The 16,110-nt window shown below is 51.7% G+C and overlaps 5 non-coding genes across 5 annotated transcripts; 3 read left to right on the forward strand and 2 right to left on the reverse strand.

Moving 5' to 3' along the window:
• The first annotated feature begins 3,481 nt into the window (after positions 1-3,481).
• Positions 3,482-3,554, forward strand: trnam-cau (transfer RNA methionine (anticodon CAU)). Its single transcript has one exon. It is a non-coding gene; the product is annotated as a tRNA-Met (tRNA).
• Positions 3,555-5,159: 1,605 nt separating this feature from the next.
• Positions 5,160-5,232, forward strand: trnam-cau (transfer RNA methionine (anticodon CAU)). The gene has a single exon. It is a non-coding gene; the product is annotated as a tRNA-Met (tRNA).
• Positions 5,233-5,438: 206 nt separating this feature from the next.
• trnaa-agc (transfer RNA alanine (anticodon AGC)) lies at positions 5,439-5,511 on the reverse strand. Its single transcript has one exon. It is a non-coding gene; the product is annotated as a tRNA-Ala (tRNA).
• A 1,600-nt stretch (positions 5,512-7,111) lies between these two features.
• Positions 7,112-7,184, reverse strand: trnaa-ugc (transfer RNA alanine (anticodon UGC)). The gene has a single exon. It is a non-coding gene; the product is annotated as a tRNA-Ala (tRNA).
• Positions 7,185-9,878: 2,694 nt separating this feature from the next.
• On the forward strand, positions 9,879-9,951 carry trnaa-ugc (transfer RNA alanine (anticodon UGC)). Its single transcript has one exon. It is a non-coding gene; the product is annotated as a tRNA-Ala (tRNA).
• Positions 9,952-16,110: the final 6,159 nt, after the last annotated feature.

The following is a 16,110-nucleotide window of genomic DNA, read 5'->3' on the forward strand; positions in this document are numbered from 1 at the left end:
CCAAAAGGTACACAGAGAGCGCTCTGTGATCAGCAGCCTGAAGGAAGAAGACGGCTCAGTAAAGTCATCACGGTCCGACATTCTGAGGATCAGCAAATCCTTTTATGCCGGACTGTATGATGTGAAGCCCACGGACAGCACGGCCTCCCAGTCCTTCCTGTCCTCTATCACGGAGGTCTTAGACCACAGTACGCGGGAGAGCCTAGACAAACCGCTAACTCCTGATGAACTGACTAAGGCCCTTGAGTCCTTCGAGAAGAGTAAAACTCCCGGAAGCGACGGCTTGCCGGCGGAGTTGTATTCGGCTCTGTGGGACTTGATCGGCCCAGACCTGCTAGGAGTGTACGAGAGTATGCTCCTGGCCGGTAGTATGTCAGAATCCATGAGGAAAGGCATCATCACCCTCATCTACAAGCACAAGGGGGAAAGGGAGGAAATTAGAAATTGGCGACCCATTTCACTGTTGAATATGGACTATAAGATTCTGTCCAAGGTCATAGCCAATCGGGTCAAATCCGCTCTGGAATTGGTGATTCACCCTGACCAGACCTGCTCTGTGCCAGGCAGGAAGATCTCTGACAGCCTGGCGCTGCTCAGGGATACGATTGCCTATGTACAGGACAGGGGTGTGGATACCTGCCTCATCAGCTTGGATCAGGAGAAGGCCTTTGACAGAATATCGCACACCTACATGGGGGATGTGCTCTCCAAAATGGGCTTTGGGGAGGAAATTCGAAATTGGATCCAACTGCTCTACACTAACATCAGTAGCGCAGTCTCAATCAATGGGTGGGAAACAGATAGCTTTCCGATTAAATCTGGAGTCAGGCAGGGCTGTCCTCTCTCGCCTGTCCTTTTCGTGTGTTGCATAGAACCCTTTGCCGAGTCCATCAGGAAGGAACCGGGCATAAGAGGAGTGACGATCCCAGGCAGTGGAGGCACTCAGGTAAAAGCCTCCCTGTACATGGACGACGTCGCCGTCTTCTGCTCGGACCCGCTGTCGGTGCGCAGACTGATGCACATCTGCGACCAGTTCGAACTGGCCTCGGGAGCCAAGGTAAATCGTGGGAAGAGCGAGGCCATGTTCTTTGGGAACTGGGCTGACCGATCCTTTGTCCCCTTCACTGTCAGGGCTGACGGCCTGAAGGTGCTGGGGATATGGTTCGGAGGGACCGGGGCATGCGTTAGAAACTGGAAGGAGCGAGTGGCTATGGTGAAAAGGAAACTGGGCATGTGGTTGCGACGCTCCCTCTCCATTGCGGGTAAGAACCTGGTCATCAGGTGTGAGGTACTCTCGCTGTTGCTGTACGTGGCGCAGGTCTGGCCCATTCCAGACTCCTGCGCGATGGCGATCACTCGAGCCATCTTCCGCTTTATCTGGAGGTCGAAAATGGATCGTGTCCGCAGGGACGCGATGTACAAGCCTCTAGATAAAGGGGGAAAAAACGTGCCCAACATCGCCCTCATACTGATGGCCACCTTTGTGTGTGGCTGCATCAAGCGGTGCGTAGACCCTCAGTACGCAAACACCAAGTGTCACTACGTGCTGAGGTTCTACCTGTCCCCGGTGTTGCGAGGGATGGGTCTGGCCACGCTGCCGCGGAACGCTCCAAGTAGTTGGACCGTGCCGTACCACCTGTCCCTGGTGGAAAAATTTATGCAGAAAAACACCTTTGACCACAAGTCCATCAGGCAGTGGTCAGCACGTAACGTCCTAGAGGCCCTGAGGGATAAGGAGAGGGTGGACCCTGTGGGATGGTTCCCCGAGCAGACTGTCAAAGTCATTTGGCAGAATGCCTCATCGCCAGAACTTTCCAACAAGCACCAAGACGTAGCTTGGCTGGTGGTGAGAAAGGCCCTCCCCGTCAGATCCTTCCTACACGCCAGGAAGCTCACCCCCTCTGCACGTTGCCCTCGAGGTGGCTGTGGTGGGGAAGAGACCGTTGTCTCTTGTGCCTTTGCAAAGAAAGTCTGGAGAGAGATGCAGTGGTTGCTGTCGAGGTTCATCCCGAGCAGTTCTGTGACACAGGACTCTGTGCTCTACGGGCTGTTCCCAGGGACACACACCGAGACAAACATCAACTGCAGCTGGAGGATCATCAACTCGGTGAAAGACGCGCTTTGGTCTGCCCGAAACTTGTTGGTCTTCCAGCACAAAGAGTTGTCCCCGACCGATTGTTGCGGACTGGCACAATCCAAAGTCCAGGACTACGTGCTGAGGGACGCACTAAAGCTTGGGGCAGCTGCCGCAAAGGCGCAATGGGGAAGGGTCGCTGTCTAAGACCTTTCTACCACAGCGCACCGAGAGACTGGGAACTGTTTAGAGCCCCTCGGGCTGTACAGATCAAAATGAAAGGCTGTAAATGATTGTAATATTGTTTGTACTGATGCACCTGGTGATACATTTTGTAAAAGTTTAACCTGGATTGTACCCTTGTAATGTTGTTTTTGAAATGGTTTGGAATGTGATTGAAGATATTTTATGAATAAAGTATATTTCTACAAAAAAAAAAGGTGCACCCTGCTGCTCATCAGGTGCAACTGCAGAAGTCTCACCGCCGTGTACGGGCTGTTTTCAGACGGGGAAAGATGGCTCCTGGGCCATGAAGGCAACATGGTAAGCTGTAATCTAGGTAGCAAGTTAAGAATTCTGCTTTCAGCTAAGCGTTGCTTACCACACGCTTGTTCGAAAACCACACACGCACACACACGCACCGTTTATTCGCCATTCGAGCATTGACCTAAGGATGACTTTGATACGTTCTCCTCTCCAATCCTCCGCTCTATCAACTGAGCAATCGAGGCGAAGCATTGAAGCCCACAGTCTTTGCTGTTTGTTGGCCATGCACCTTCAGACGTCAAGGGCTTCACCTGCCTCTTCATGCCACACACTGGCGCACTGCGAGCCACCTGCTTTCTCTGCCGGTTGGGCCTGTGGTGTCACGGCAAACGTGACTGGCTACGGATCGGAGGCTGACGTCTCGTACTCATGTCTAGCTCGAAGGTTTCTGCAAACAATGCATTGTGGCCTGATGTACCTTGTACTCTTGCCTAATTGGTTATGCTATCTGCCAAGCGTCACAGCATGCCTTCTTAGCGCAGTCGGCAACGTGTCACTCTCATCATCCGAAGGTCTTGAGTTGAATCTGCACACAGGCCAGAGAGCTTTGCACATTCTTTGCATGCACTCACCTCACATTTCCATCGCCGCTGCCGGCAAAAATCGAGACATCTTGCTTTGCTGCCGCACCCCATTCATTTGGCCTCTCTGTGTGGCAGCACATGGCAGCACTCTGGACATTTGTGAACTGTGGGCTCAGCGACACAACTGCTCTGCCTGATGCTTTGTCCCCAGGTAAAATGCAAACCGGAGAAGGTGGCCATCCATCTCACTGCCACACACATGCAAAGTGAGCGTTCTGCTATTTGATCTAATTCCCCCACGCAGGCTTGAGCCCAGCCGACGAGGGTTTTGCAGTGTGCCTTCTTAGCGCAGTAGGCAGCGCGTCAGTCTCATAATCTGAAGGTCCTGAGTTCAATCCTCAGAGAGGGCAATGTGCTTGGTGTCTTCTTTTCTTGCATTCAGATCAGATTTACAACTCTGCTGCTGGCAACATCAAGACACCTTGCTTTCCGCTGCGCTCACAAAACTTTTGGCCTCGCTCTGTAGCAGCACATGGAGGTTCTGCAGATTTGTGAACTGTGGGCTCAACAAAGAAACTGCCGCCTCTCAAGCCTTTGCCCTAGGAGGACGCCAAAGTGGAGAATGTGGGCATCGATCCCACTACCTCTCGCATGCAAAGCAAGCGCTCTACCATTTGAGCTAATTCCCCCACACAGTCAGGTGCTTTGCTCACGCTTGCTGCCCAGGATCTCCTCAGCACTTGTCTCCAAGACGATCCTGGGCCAGCAGAGCAATTCTGCATAGGGTCGGCCTGTGGCCTGAGCACAGCCATATTCGCTCCAATCAGCATATATGAACAGCAGCAGATTACAGAACCAGCAGGATGCTAAACCACAGTGGCAATGAAAGAAACAGTGAAGAGCCGAGCTTGAAGATTCCAAGCAAGTCGAGCAGAAACTAGCAGTCGCCACAAGTGTGAGGGAGCAGCCGAGAGCCCTGTCTCAGTGATAGAAGTCTTCTTTTGCTTTCAGCTCAGTGCTCCGTGATTGGACGCATTGCTGCTCAAAGGTGCCCCCTGCTGCTCTTCAGGTGCAACTGCAGAAGACTCACCGCCGTGTACGGGCTGTTTTCAGACGGGGAAAGATGGCTCCTGTGCCATGACGGCAACATGTTATGCTGTAATCTAGGTAGCAAGTTAAGAATTCTGCTTTCAGCTAAGCGTTGCTTACCACACGCTTGTTCGAAAACCACACACGCACACACACGCACCGTTTATTCGCCATTCGAGCATTGACCTAAGGATGACTTTGATACGTTCTCCTCTCCAATCCTCCGCTCTATCAACTGAGCAATCGAGGCGAAGCATTGAAGCCCACAGTCTTTGCTGTTTGTTGGCCATGCACCTTCAGACGTCAAGGGCTTCACCTGCCTCTTCATGCCACACACTGGCGCACTGCGAGCCACCTGCTTTCTCTGCCGGTTGGGCCTGTGGTGTCACGGCATACGTGACTGGATACGGATCGGAGGCTGACGTCTCGTACTCATGTCTAGCTCGAAGGTTTCTGCAAACAATGCATTGTGGCCTGATGTACCTTGTACTCTTGCCTAATTGGTTATGCTATCTGCCAAGCGTCACAGCATGCCTTCTTAGCGCAGTCGGCAACGTGTCACTCTCATCTTCCGAAGGTCTTGAGTTGAATCCGCACACAGGCCAGAGAGCTTTGCACATTCTTTGCATGCACTCACCTCACATTTCCATCGCCGCTGCCGGCAAAAATCGAGACATCTTGCTTTGCTGCCGCACCCCATTCATTTGGCCTCTCTGTGTGGCAGCACATGGCAGCACTCTGGACATTTGTGAACTGTGGGCTCAGCGACACAACTGCTCTGCCTGATGCTTTGTCCCCAGGTAAAATGCAAACCGGAGAAGGTGGCCATCCATCTCACTGCCACACACATGCAAAGTGAGCGTTCTGCTATTTGATCTAATTCCCCCACGCAGGCTTGAGCCCAGCCGACGAGGGTTTTGCAGTGTGCCTTCTTAGCGCAGTAGGCAGCGTGTCAGTCTCATAATCTGAAGGTCCTGAGTTCAATCCTCAGAGAGGGCAATGTGCTTGGTGTCTTCTTTTCTTGCATTCAGATCAGATTTACAACTCTGCTGCTGGCAACATCAAGACACCTTGCTTTCCGCTGCGCTCACAAAACTTTTGGCCTCGCTCTGTAGCAGCACATGGAGGTTCTGCAGATTTGTGAACTGTGGGCTCAACAAAGAAACTGCCGCCTCTCAAGCCTTTGCCCTAGGAGGACGCCAAAGTGGAGAATGTGGGCATCGATCCCACTACCTCTCGCATGCTAAGCGAGCGCTCTACCATTTGAGCTAATTCCCCCACACTGTCGGGTGCTTTGCTCACACTTGCTGCCCAGGATCTTATCAGCACCTGTCTCCAAGACGATCCTGGGCCAGCAGAGCAATTCTGCATAGGGTCGGCCTGCGGCCTAGGCACAGCCATACTTCGCTCCAATCAGCATGTAGGAACAGCAGCAGCTTACAGCACCAGCAGGATGCTAAACCACAGTGGCAATGAAAGAAACAGTGAGGAGCTGAGCTTGAAGATTCCAAGCAAGTCAAGCAGAAACTAGCAGTCGCCACAAGTGTGAGGGAGCAGCCGAGAGCCCTGTCTCAGTGATAGAAGTCTTCTTTTGCTTTCAGCTCAGTGCTCCGTGATTGGACGCATTGCTGCTCAAAGGTGCACCCTGCTGCTCATCAGGTGCAACTGCAGAAGTCTCACCGCCGTGTACGGGCTGTTTTCAGACGGGGAAAGATGGCTCCTGTGCCATGACGGCAACATGTTATGCTGTAATCTAGGTAGCAAGTTAAGAATTCTGCTTTCAGCTAAGCGTTGCTTACCACACGTTTGTTCGAAAACCACACACGCACACACAAGCACCGTTTATTCGCCATTCGAGCATTGACCTAAGGATGACTTTGATATGTTCTCCTCTCCAGTCCTCCGCTCTATCAACTGAGCAAGCGAGGCGAAGCATTGAAGCCCACAGTCTTTGCTGTTTGTTGGCCATGCACCTTTAGACGTCGAGGGCTTCACCTGCCTCTTCATGCCACACACTCGGGCACTGCGAGCCACCGGCTTTCTCTGCTGGTTGGGCCTGTGGTGTCACGGCATACGTGACTGACTACGGATCGGAGGCTGACGTCTCGTACTCATGTCTAGCTCGAGGGTTTCTGCAAGCATTGCATTGTGGCCTGATGTACCTTGTTCTCTGGCCTAATTGGTTCTGCTATCTGCCAAGCGTCACAGCATGCCTTCTTAGCGCATTCGGCAGCGTGTCACTCTCATCATCCGAAGGTCTTGAGTTGTATCCGCACAGAGGCCAGAGTGTTTTGCACATTCTTTGCATGCACTCACCTCACATTTCCATCGCCGCTGCCGGCAAAAATCGAGACATCTTGCTTTGCTGCAGCACCCCATTCATTTGGCCTCTCTGTGTGGCAGCACATGGCAGCACTCTGGACATTTGTGAACTGTGGGCTCAGCGACACAACTGCTCTGCCTGAAGCTTTGTCCCCAGGTAAAATGCAAACTGGACAAGGTGGCCATCCATCTCACTGCCACACACATGCAAAGTGAGCGTTCTGCTAGTTGTTCTAATTCCCCCACGCAGGCTAGAGCCCAGCTGACGAGGGCCTGGCAGTGTTCCATCTTAGTGCAGTAGGCAGTGTGTCAGTCTCATAACCTGAAGGTCCTGAGTTCAATCCTCAGAGAGGGCTTGGTGCATTCTTTTCTTGCATTCAGATCAGATTTCCAACTCTGCTGCTGGCAAAAATCAAGACACCTTGCTTGCCGCAGCGCTCGCAAAACATTTGGCCTCGCTCTGCAGCAGCACATGGAGGTTCTGCAGATTTGTGAACTGTGGGCTCAACAAAAAAACTGCTGCGTCTCAAGCCTTTCCCTGAGGGGAACGCCAAAGTGGAGAATGTGGGCATCGATCCCACTACCTCTCGCATGCAAAGCGAGCGCTCTACCATTTGAGCTAATTCCCCCACACTGTCACGTGCTTTGCTCACACTTGCTGCCCAGGATCTTATCAGCACCTGTCTCCTAGACAATCCTGGGCCAGCAGAGCAATTCTGCATAGGGTCGGCCTGCGGCCTGAGCACAGCCATACTTCGCTCCAATCAGCATGTACGAACAGCAGCAGCTTACAGCACCAGCAGGATGCTAAACCACAGTGGCAATGAAAGAAACAGTGAAGAGCCGAGCTTGAAGATTCCAAGCAAGTCGAGCAGAAACTAGCAGTCGCCACAAGTGTGAGGGAGCAGCCGAGAGCCCTGTCTCAGTGATAGAAGTCTTCTTTTGCTTTCAGCTCAGTGCTCCGTGATTGGACGCATTGCTGCTCAAAGGTGCCCCCTGCTGCTCTTCAGGTGCAACTGCAGAAGACTCACCGCCGTGTACGGGCTGTTTTCAGACGGGGAAAGATGGCTCCTGTGCCATGACGGCAACATGTTATGCTGTAATCTAGGTAGCAAGTTAAGAATTCTGCTTTCAGCTAAGCGTTGCTTACCACACGTTTGTTCGAAAACCACACACGCACACACACGCACCGTTTATTCGCCATTCGAGCAGTGACCTAAGGATGACTTTGATATGTTCTCCTCTCCAGTCCTCCGCTCTATCAACTGAGCAATCGAGGCGAAGCATTGAAGCCCACAGTCTTTGCTGTTTGTTGGCCATGCACCTTTAGACGTCGAGGGCTTCACCTGCCTCTTCATGCCACACACTCGGGCACTGCGAGCCACCGGCTTTCTCTGCTGGTTGGGCCTGTGGTGTCACGGCATACGTGACTGACTACGGATCGGAGGCTGACGTCTCGTACTCATGTCTAGCTCGAGGGTTTCTGCAAGCATTGCATTGTGGCCTGATGTACCTTGTTCTCTGGCCTAATTGGTTCTGCTATCTGCCAAGCGTCACAGCATGCCTTCTTAGCGCATTCGGCAGCGTGTCACTCTCATCGTCCGAAGGTCTTGAGTTGAATCCGTACAGAGGCCAGAGTGTTTTGCACATTCTTTGCATGCACTCACCTCACATTTCCATCGCCGCTGCCGGCAAAAATCGAGACATCTTGCTTTGCTGCAGCACCCCATTCATTTGGCCTCTCTGTGTGGCAGCACATGGCAGCACTCTGGACATTTGTGAACTGTGGGCTCAGCGACACAACTGCTCTGCCTGAAGCTTTGTCCCCAGGTAAAATGCAAACTGGACAAGGTGGCCATCCATCTCACTGCCACACACATGCAAAGTGAGCGTTCTGCTATTTGATCTAATTCCCCCACGCAGGCTGGAGCCCAGCTGACAAGGGCCTTGCAGTGTTCCATCTTAGCGCAGTAGGCAGTGTGTCAGTCTCATAATCTGAAGGTCCTGAGTTCAATCCTCAGAGAGGGCTCGGTGCATTCTTTTCTTGCATTCAGATCAGATTTCCAACTCGATGCCCACATTCTCCAGTTTGCCTTTTGCCTTGGGACAGAACTGGGGCACAGCAGTTGTGTTGTTCAGTTCGCATTTCAACAATGTCCACAATCTCCACGTGCAGCCGCAGAGCAAGGCCAAATTCTTTGGAGTGCTGCAGCAAGCAACTTATCTTGATGTCGCTGGCACCATAGATGGAAATCTGATTTGAGTGCAAGCAATGAATGTGCAAAACAGCCTGACATCTCTGCGGATTCAACTCAGCGCCTTCAGATTGTCAGACTGACACGCTACCTTCTACACTAAGAAGGTATGCTGTGACGCTTGGCGGATAGCTTGACCAATTAGGCCAGATTACAAGCTACATCCGGCCACAATGCCATGGTTGCAGAAACCTTCAAGATAGACTGGAGTACAAGGTATCAGTTTCCCATCCATAGTCAGAGATGTTAGACATGACAGCACAAACACCAGCAGGAGAGAGAGGTGATGGCTCACAGTGCCCCACAGCTGCGGCATAAAGAGGCAGATGAAGCCCTCAATGTCTAAATGCGCACAGCCGACAAGGAACAACGACTGTGAAGTTCAACGCTTCGACTCGATTGCTCAGGTGATAGAGAGGAGGACTCGAGAGGAGAACAAATCAAAGTGAACCTTAGGTCACTTGTCAAATGGCGAATAAACGGTGTGTGCGTCTGTTTCTGTGTGTGGGTGTATGTGTGTGTGTGAACTTTTCGAACCAGTGAGTCCTAAGCAACGCTTAGCTGACAGCAGGGTTCTTCAGTTGATACCTGTGCTACACCTCAATATGTTGCCTTCAAGGTACAGGAGCCCTCTTTCCCCATCTGAAAACAGCCTGTTCACGACATTGACACTTCTGCAGATGCACCTGAAGAGCAGCAGGGTACAGCTTTGAGCAGCAACGCACCCAACCACGGGGCACTCATTTGAATGCAAAAGAAAACTTGTATCACTGAGACAGGCCTCTCGACTGCTCCCTCACACTTGTGGGGACTGCTACTTTCTGCTCGACTTGCTTCGAAACTTCAAGCTTCGGTTGCCCACTGTTTCTTTCATTGTCACTGTGCTTTTCCATCCTGCTGGCACTATAACCTGCTGCTGTTCGGCCATGCTGATTGGATCGAAATATGGCTCTGTTGTGACTGCAGGTTGACCCGATGCATGATTGCTCTGCTGGCCCAAGATCACCTTGGGGACAGGCACTGAGCCGATCATGGCCAGCAAGTTAGAGCAACACGCTGCATAATGTGGGAGAATTAGCTCAAATGGTAGAGCGCTCGCTTTGCATGCGAGAGGCAGTGGGATCGATGCCCACATTCTTCAGTTTGCCTTTTGCCTTGGGACACAACTGGAGGCACAGCAGATGTGTTGTTCAGCTCGCATTTCAACAATATCCACAATATCCACGTGCGGCCGCAGAGCAAGAACAAATTCTTTGGAGTGCTGCAGCAAGCAACTTATCCTGATGTCGCCGGCACCAGAGATGGAAATCTGAGCTGAGTGCAAGAAAAGAATGTGCAAAACAGTCTGACGTCTCTGCGGATTCAACTCAGGACCTTCAGATTGTCAGACTGACACGCTACCTTCTACACTAAGAAGGTAAGCTGTGACGCTTGGCAGTTAGCATGACCAATTCGGCCAGATTACAAGCTACATCAGGCCACAATGCCATGTTTGCAGAAACCTTCGAGCTAGACTGGAGTACAAGGTATCAGCTTCCCATCCATAGTCAGAGATGTTAGCCATGACAGCACAAACACCAGCAGGAGAGAGAGGCTGATGGCTCACAGTGCCCCACAGCTGTGGCATAAAGAGGCAGATGAAGCGCCCAACGTCTAAATGCGCACAGCCGACAAGCAACAACGACTGTGAAGTTTAATGCTTCGCCTCGATTGCTCAGGTAATAGAGCGGAGGTCTCGAGAGGAGAACAAATCAAAGTCAGCCTTAGGTCACTTGTCGAATGGCGAATAAACTGTGCATGCGTCTGTTTCTGTGTGTGTGTGTGTGTGTCTGTTTCTGTGTGTGTGTGTGTACTATTCGAACAAGTGAGTCCTAAGCAATGCTTAGCTGACAACAGGCTTCTTCAGTTGATACCTGGGCTACGCCTCAATATGTTGCCTTCAAGGTACAGGAGCCCTCTTTCCCCATCTGAAAACAGCCTGTTCACGACATTGACACTTCTGCAGTTGCACCTGAAGAGCAGCAGGTTGCAGCTTTGAGCAGCAACGCACCCAAACACGGGGCACTCAGTTGAATGCAAAAGATGACTTGTATCACTGAGACAGGCCTCTCGACTGCTCCCTCACACTTGTGGCGACTGCTACTTTCTGATCGACTTGCTTCGAAACTTCAAGCTTCGGTTGCCCACTGTTTCTTTCATTGTCACTGTGCTTTTCCATCCTGCTGGCACTATAACCTGCTGCTGTTCGGCCATGCTGATTGGATCGAAATATGGCTCTGTTGTGACTGCAGGTTGACCCGATGCATGATTGCTCTGCTGGCCCATGATCGCCTTGGGGACAGGCGCTGAGCTGATCATGGCCAGCAAGTTAGAGCAAAACTTCGCATAATGTGGGGGAATTAGCTCAAATGGTAGAGCGCTCGCTTTGCATGCGCGAGGTAGTGGTATTGATACCCACATTCTCCACTTTGGCGTTCCCCTCAGGGAAAGGCTTGAGACGCAGCAGTTTTTTTGTTGAGCCCACAATTCACAAATCTGCAGAACCTCCATGTGCTGCTGTAGAGTGAGGCCAAATGTTTTGCGAGCGCTGCGGCAAGCAAGGTGTCTTGATTTTTGCCAGCAGCAGAGTTGGAAATCTGATCTGAATGCAAGAAAAGAATGCACCAAGCACACTGCCATCTCTGAGGATTGAACTCAGGACTTTCTGGTTATTAGACTGACGCGCTGCCTACTGCGCTAAGAAGGCACACTGCAAAACCCTCGTCATCTGGGCTCTAGCCTGTGTGGGGGAATTAGATCAAATAGCAGAACGCTCACTTTGCATGTGTGTGGCAGTGAGATGGATGGTCACCTTCTCCAGTTTGCATTTTACCTGGGGACAAAGCTTCAGGCAGAGCAGTTGTGTCGCTGAGCCCACAGTTCACAAATGTCCAGAGTGCTGCCATGTGCTGCCACACAGAGAGGCCAAATGAATGGGGTGCTGCAGCAAAGCAAGATGTCTCGATTTTTGCCGGCAGCGGCGATGGAAATGTGAGGTGAGTGCATGCAAAGAATGTGCAAAACACTCTGGCCTCTGAGCGGATTCAACTCAAGACCTTCGGATGATGAGAGTGACACGCTGCCGACTGCGCTGAGAAGGCATGCTGTGACGCTTGGCAGATAGCAGAACCAATTAGGCAAGAGTACAAGGTAAATCAGGCCACAATGCAATGTTTGCAGAAACCTTCGAGCTCGACATGAGTACAAGACATCAGGTTCCGATCCGTAGTCAGTCACGTTTGCCGTGACACCACAGGCCCAACCAGCAGAGAAAGCCGCTGGCTCGCAGTGCCCCAGTGTGTGGCATGAAGAGGCAGGTGAAGCCCTCGACGTCTAAAGGTGCATGGCCAACAAACAGCAAAAACTGTGGGCATCAATGCTTCGCCTCGATTGCTCAGTTGATAGAGCGGAGGACTGGAGAGGAGAACATATCAAAGTCATCCTTAGGTTACTGCTCAAATGGCGAATAAACGGTGCGTGTGTGTGCGTGCGTGCTTTTCGAACAAGCGTGTGGTAAGCAACGCTTAGCTGAAAGCAGAATTCTTAACTTGCTACCTAGATTACAGCTTACCATGTTGCCGTCATGGCACAGGAGCCATCGTTCCCCGTCTGAAAACAGCCCGTACACGGCGGTGAGACTTCTGCAGTTGCACCTGAAGAGCAGCAAGGTGCACCTTTTTTTTTGAAAAATATACTTCATTCATGAAGTATCTGTAAGAACACTGCAAAGCATTTCAAAATCACCATCGCAAAAAATACAATGAGATTCAATTTTTACACATGGATCACGAGGTGCATCAATACAATCAATGAATATTACAATCATTTCAATATGGTCAATGCAGACAATCAGACAATGGTATTGGAGTTATCAACATACATCATGTTGCACTCTGATGTGCTTCAATAAAATTATAATACAATTAGTATTCAATGCATACATTCATTGTAAGCTGTACAGCCCGAGGGGCTCTCAACAGTTCCCAGTCCCTCGGTGCACTATAGCAGAAAGGTCTTAGTCAGCGACTTTTCCCATTGCGCCTTTGCGGCGGCTGCCCCAAGCTATAGTGCGTCCCTCAGCACATAGTCCTGGACCGTGGCACGTGCCAGTCTGCAACACTCGGTCGGGGACAACTCTTTGTGCTGGAAGACCAACAAGTTTCGGGCAGACCAAAGAGCGTCTTTCACCGAGTTGATGATCCTCCAGCTGCAGTTGATGTTTGTCTCGGTGTGTGTCCCTGGGAACAGCCCGTAGAGCACAAAGTCCTGTGTCACAGAACTGCTCGGGATGAACCTTGACAAAAACCACTGAATCTCTCTCCAGACCTTTTTTGCAAAGGCACAATCCACAAGGAGGTGAACAATGGTCTCGTCCCCACCATAGCAACCTCAAGGGCAACGTGCAGAGGGGGTGAGACTCCTGGCGTGTTGGAAGGATCTGACGGGGTGGGCCTTTCTCACCACCAGCCAAGCCACATCTTGATGCTTCTTGGAAAGTTCTGGCGATGAGGCATTCTGCCAAATGACTTTGACCGTCTGCTCGAGGAACCATCCCACAGGATCCACCCTCTCCTTTTCCCGCAGGGCCTCTAAGACGTTACGTGCTGACTACTGCCTGATGGACTTGTGGTCAAAGGTGTTTTTCTGCATAAATTTTTCCACCAGGGACAGGTGGTACGGCACGGTCCAACCACTTGGAGCGTTCCGCGTCAGCGTGGCCAGACCCATCCTTCGCAACACTGGGGACAGATAGAACCTCAGCACTCGGTGACATTTGGTGTTTGTGTACCGAGGATCTACACACAGTTTGATGCAGCTGCACACAAAGGTGTCCATCAGTATGAGGGCGTTGTTGAGCACGTTTTATACCCATTTACCTAGAGGCTTGTGCATCGCGTCCCTGTGGACACGATCCATTTTCGACCTCCAGATAAAGCAAAAGATGGCTCGGGTGATCGCCAACACGCAGGAGTCTGGAATGGGCCAGACCTATGCCGCGTACAGCAACAGTGAGAGTGCCTCACACCTGATGACCAGGTTCTTACCCGCAATGGAGAGGGAGCATCGCTCCCACGTGCCCAGTTTTCTTTGCACCATAGACACTCGCTCCTTCCAGTTTCTAACGCATGCCCCGGTCCCTCTGAACCATATCCCCAGTACCTTCAGGCCGTCAGCCCTGACGGTGAAGGGGACAAAGGATCAGTCAGCCCAGTTCCCAAAGAACATGGCCTCGCACTTCCCACGATTTACCTTGGCTCCCGAGGCCAGTTCAAACTGGTCACAGATGTGGATCAGTCTGCACACCGACAGCGGATCCGAGCAGAAGACGGCGACATCGTCCATGTACAGGGAGGCTTTGACCTGAGTGCCTCCACTGCCTGGGATTGTCACTCCTCTTATGCTCGGATCCTTCCTGATGGACTCAACAAAGGATTCTACCAACACACAAACAGGACAGGGGAGAGAGGGCAGCCCTGCCTGACTCCAGATTTAATAGGAAAGCTATCTGATTCCGACCCATTGATTGAGACTGCATTACTGATGTTAGTGTAGAGCAGTTGGATCTAATTGCGAATTCCCTCCCCAAACCTCATTTTGGAGAGCACATCCAACATGTAGGTGTGCGATAATCTGTCAAAGGCCTTCTCCTGATCCAGGCTGATGAGGCAGGTTTCCACACCCCTGTCCTGCACATAGGCAATCGTATCCCTGAGTAGCACAAGGCTGTCAGATATATTCCTGCCCGGCACAGCACAGGTCTGGTCAGGGTGGATCACCAATTCCAGAGCGGACTTGACCCGATTGGCGATGACCTTGGACAGAATCTTATAGTCCACATTCAACAGTGAAATGTGTCGCCAATTTCTAATTTCCTCTCTTTCCCCCTTGTGCTTGTAGATGAGGGTGATGATGCCTTTCCTCATGGATTCTGACATGCCGCCGGCCAGAAACATACTCTCGTACACTTCTAGCACGTCTGGGCCCATCCAGTCCCTCAGAGCCAAATACAACTCCATCGGCAAGCCGTCGCTTCCGGGAGTTTTACTCTTCTCGAAGGACTCAAGGGCCTTAATCAGTTCGTCAGGAGTTAGCAGTTTGTCCAGGCTCTCCCGTGTCCTGTCGTCTATGACCTCCGTGATAGAGGACAGGAAGGACTGGGAGGCCGTGCTGTCTGGGGACTTTACGTCATACAATCCGGCATAAAAGGATTTGCTGATCCTCAAATGCGATGACTTTACTGAGCCATCTTCTTCCTTCAGGCTGCTGATCACAGAGCTCTCTCAGCGTACCTTTTGGAAGAAGAAACGTGAGCACGTCTCATCCTGCTCCACGGAGCGGACTCTGGAACGGAAGATGATCTTGGAGGCCTCCGAGGCAAAGTGCGAGGCTTGCTGGCTCTTCACCTCTTGGAGTTCCTCCTTGACATCGACCCCCATCGACTGCAGCCGGAGCAGATTCTGCATGTTTTTCTCGAATTGGGACATTTCATTCTGTTCCTTTCTAGCTTTCTGGGTGCCTTTGAGGATGAAAAACCTCTTGATGTTTCCCTTGATCGCTTCCCACCAGTGTGTCAGGGACTCAAAGAGGGGTTTCACGGTTCTCCAACCTTTGTAATCCCTCTTGAGCTCCTCAATGTTCTCTGGGGTCAGCAGTTGCACGTTTAGCTTCCATGCCCCCTTGCCAACCCTCTGGTCTTCCTCTAAGTGACAGTCAGCCAGTAGGAGGCAGTGGTCAGAGAAGAACACTGGCTTGACGTCGGTGGATCTGATTGTGAACGCACGGGACACAAACAGGAAGTCTATCCTGGAACGGATGGACCCGTCTGGCCGCGACCAGGTGTATCTACGCTGCGCTCCGTCTGCAGGGTTGCTGAAGACGTCGTGCAGCTTGGCAACCTTAACTGTTTCCATCAGGGATCTGGACGTAGCGTCCAATCTGCTGTCGGCCCTGCTGGATCGTCCAGCCGCATCGATGATGCAGTTGAAGTCCCCGCCCAGAATGACCGGCCTGGAGGTCACCAGCAGCAGTGGGAGCTGCTGAAAGACCGCCAGCCACTAGCTCTTTTGTGCCGGGGCGTACACGTTATTTAACCGGAGTGGAGCGTTCTTGTACATTACGTCTGCTATGAGGAGGCGCCCGCCCACCACCTCCTTAACCTCAGAGATGGTGAAGTTGCCTCCCCACAGCAGAATACCCAAGCCGGAGGAATGTGAGTCTTTTCCTCCCGACCAGATCGATGGCCCATGGGACCACCATCATG

The sequence above is a fragment of the Cetorhinus maximus genome, chromosome 4, assembly GCF_964194155.1.
Source record: "Cetorhinus maximus chromosome 4, sCetMax3.hap1.1, whole genome shotgun sequence".
NCBI classification, from domain to species: Eukaryota; Metazoa; Chordata; class Chondrichthyes; order Lamniformes; family Cetorhinidae; genus Cetorhinus; species Cetorhinus maximus.